This window comes from Chiloscyllium plagiosum, chromosome 3 (genome assembly GCF_004010195.1).
Source record: "Chiloscyllium plagiosum isolate BGI_BamShark_2017 chromosome 3, ASM401019v2, whole genome shotgun sequence".
Classification (NCBI taxonomy): Eukaryota; Metazoa; Chordata; class Chondrichthyes; order Orectolobiformes; family Hemiscylliidae; genus Chiloscyllium; species Chiloscyllium plagiosum.
In genome coordinates, this window is record NC_057712.1 from 94486400 (window position 1) to 94490373 (window position 3974).

Below are 3974 nucleotides of genomic sequence, written 5' to 3' on the forward strand. Positions count from 1 at the left end.
GAGGTGAGGGGGGAGGTGTGGGCGCAAGTGTTGTACCTCCTGCGGTTGCAAGGGAAGGTGCCGGGAGTGGTGGTTGGGTCGGTGGGGGGTGTGGGTCTGACAAGGGAGTCGCGGAGGGAGTGGTCTCTACGGAAAGCTGATAGGGGAGGGGAGGGAAATATATCCTTGGTGGTGGGATCCGTTTGGCGGTGGCGGAAATGACGGCGGATGATACGTTGTACATGGAGGTTGGTGGGGTGGTAGGTGAGGGCCAGTGGGGTTCTGTCCTGGTGGCGGTTGGAGGGGCGGGGTTCAAGGGCGGAGGAGCGGGAAGTGGAGGAGATGCGGTGGAGGGCATCGTCGACCACGTCGGGGGGGAAATTGCGGTCCTTGGAGAAGGAGGCCGTCTGTGTTGTGCGTATTTTGAAGTGGTCCTCCTGGGAGCAGATGCGGCGAAGGTGAAGGAATTGGGAATATGGGATGGCGTTTTTACAGGGGGCAGGGTGGGAGGAGGTGTAGTCCAGGTAGCTGTGGGAGTCGGTCGGTTTGTAGTAGATGTCCGTGTTGATTCGGTCGTCTGAGATAGAAATAGAAAGGTCGAATTCAGCACCGCCTTCCTAACCTGCAATCTTCTTCCTGACCTCTCCGCCTGCACCCCAGTCTGACCTATCACCCTCACCTTGACCTCTTTCCACCTATCACATTTCCGACGCCCCTCCCCCAAGTCCCTCCTCCCTACCTTTTATCTTAGCCTGCTGGACAAACTTTCCTCATTCCTGAAGAAGGGCTTATGCCCGAAACGTCTATTCTCCTGTTCCCTGGATGCTGCCTGACCTGCTACGCTTTTCCAGCAACACATTTTCAGCTCCTTATGGACATGTCAAATTTCCTAAGACACCGGAGAGAGAAGAGTCATTGTTGCCTTCTTGGCAACCACATCTACTTGGGAAGGCAATGACAGATTGTCAGTCATCATCACTCCAAAGAACTTGACATTCTCCACCTCTCAAACTCGATTCCCTTGATGGGGAGTTTAGTTATTTCAGCAGAGTAGCTGTATTGCAGGCAGTAAAACTAGGAGATTAGGAATCCTCCAGATAAGGTTATGGATCAACAACAATGACTACAATAACAGCATCCTTGCACTGGATATCCAAGAGATAAACGCTCCCTCAACAGAGACGTGATCCACAGATCAGAACCAGGGTCAAGGCTTCTCTAACAAGATGCTTTCCATTCCTGTAGGTCTGAAGAGAGTGTGTCATGAGAAAATTTAGACCGTGTGCACGAGATGTCACAGAGACTTGGAGAGAGTTGGTGGTAGTGACAATTGCAATATAATTACGTAGATTGCTACAACTATGCACCAATCCCCATCCTTGAATATTTCAAAGGTACTGCTTCCTCTGCGAGCCTGATCCACTTCTCAGTCACCCACAACATCCCCACCCTTTCCAGTGGCACCTTTTTGTGCAAGGATTGATGCCTTTTCACCTCCCCTTTTCAGATGGTTTTGATTGGATGAAGCAAATGGACCAGCAATTTACTGTGCCTCTTTCAACTTCATCTAATACTCACTGTTTATGCTGTGACTCTCTTATAAGGGGAGGTAAACTGCAGATTGATGATCACTTGGGGAACGCCTCTGTTCATTTCACAGGCACAAACTTCAGCTCCTCCTCTCTTGTCATTTTAATCCTGTGCTTATTTCAGAGACTGTCGGTAAAATAAGTGAAAAACTAGATGCAAGCCAGCATGAAACTTTGGTTAAGGCTGTCTTCAGTTTTACTGTTAACTAAAACCTGGCAAAGGGATTACAAGAGGCCGTTGAAGAAACAGTAGGGAAAGAGCGTCTCTCTCAGTTGTATATCACAAACAGCACACTCAGTCAGGTCACAGTCCAAGTCACTCCAATAATACGAGATCAAATTCCATCAAGCCATAAAACCTGTATTGTTGCAATACAATCTCCGATCAATTATTTTATTTCAAACTGTAGTAGGCAGCTTCCAAATTATGTACACAAGCGGCAGTGAACTAAACGTTTAGTACAAAATCAAAGTGGAGGGGATTATGAGCGCAATTCTTGAAAATTCCACTCCTCTTTAGGTTTCTACTCTGTCTGTTTCTCTGGATTCTATTTCAAGGATGTCTGTTTAATTGGCTGTCACCTGGTAGAATTAATTACATCAGCTCAAAGATCCATCTATTATGTTGCCATTTACCAGAACTTGGCTTACAGCCTTGGAATCTATGGCATTTCAAGCATTCATCTAAATACTTCTTAAATGTCTTGAGGGATCAGGTAGTGAGTTTCAGATATAGAGAATGCATTCAGATCAAACAATCTTTCCTCAAATTCTCTTAAACTCCCTGTTTCCTTCTTTAAAACCATGCCCTCTAGTTATTGATCTCGCTATTAAGGGGAAATGTTTCTTCCTATCTACCCTGTGTATGCCTCTCAGAACTTTGAACAGCTAAATCTGATCCCTGCTCACCCTTCTCTGCTCTGAGCAAAACAGTCTCACAGCCCCAGTCTATCTAGTCTCTCCTCATAGATGTATTGCTCCAACCCAGGTGGCATGTTGGTGAATCTCTCTGCAGCCTCTTGAATGCAATTATATTCACTACATAGTGACCAGAACAGTACATAGTATTCCACCTGTGACCTAACTAATATTATCATAAAGCCCTATCATAACTTGCTGTTATATTCAATTCTGGTATCATTGACTAATAAAAGCAGGTATGTCTTAACCACATGTCCTGCTGCCTTCAAGGACCTGTAGTGTGAGAATTCTCAATCTCCATTCCCTTGTTTCCCACTTAGCAACCAATAGATTAAAACCTTTTATTAGAAACCAAAATAAAGTGCCTTAGCTTCACTGACCCCATTACTGCTGCTGCTCACTTTCTGCCAATTACATTTCAGAGATGGACATTGCAGGTGCTTCTGCAAGCTTTGGCAAAAACCATGTGCACCAGACCACAGAATCTCAGCTTTGGGCACAATGTGGGTGAGGATCACCATATTGGCTGCATTCCCTCCCATTTCCTCAAAAGGGAGGGGAAACATTGGTGAGAATTGTCATACTGACTGCATCCCTTCCTTTTTATTCCTGATGAAGGGCTTTTGCCCGAAACGTCGATTTTGCCTGTCCTCGGATGCTGCCTGAATTGCTGTGCTCTTCCAGCACCACTGATCCAGAATGCATCCCTTCCAATCCCACCTCCAACCAGTCTTGGCAAACTTGGCACAGTTCTAAGCCAGTTTCTCCTGCAGTAAGACAAAAAGATGGGAACGAGCCAGGAGTAATTTCAGAGCATACATCAGATGTGAGGCGGTGAGGTGTCCCCGTGCAATGAATAATAAACAGAGTTCGAGAGGGTGGGAGGCATCCACACCTAGCTCTAGCCCTGCACATCCAGTCAGTCCGTTTAAATTTTGATGTTTACTTTTAAGTTCGAATCAGCAAATTTACAACGTGCACCCGGTAGTGCATATTGCAATTGTAGTCACGATCTGGAATGGTAACCAGACTGGTTATGGGCGGCATGTTGGCACAGTGCCTCACAGTGCCAGAGACTCAGGTTCAATTCCCATCTCAGGCAACTCTCTGTGGAGTTTGCACATTCTCCCCGTGTCTGCATGGGTTTCCTCCCACAATCCAAAAATGTGCAGGTTAGGTGAATTGGCCATGCTAAATTGCCCGTAGTGTTAGGTGAAGGTGTAAATGTAGGGGAATGGGTCTGGGTGGGTTGCACTTTGGCGAGTCGGTGTGGACTTGTTGGGCCGAAGGGCCTGTTTCCACACTGTAAGTAATCTAATCTAATCTCACATGCCCCTGACCCACAGCCCCCATCTCCCAGCTGACATCCTCTCCCTACTGGAACCTGCCCCCAGCTCACACCCCGCTGACCCACAGCCCCAGCTGATAACCTCCACCCTACTGTAACCTCCCCCCAGCTCACACCGCCGACCCACATTCCACATC

At 47.2% G+C, this 3974-nt stretch overlaps 1 protein-coding gene across 5 annotated transcripts in view; it reads left to right on the top strand.

Annotated features, from left to right (window-relative positions):
- Positions 1–3974, top strand: part of slc2a12 (solute carrier family 2 member 12) — a 90878-nt gene that overhangs the window by 36597 nt on the left and 50307 nt on the right. The window lies entirely within an intron of this gene.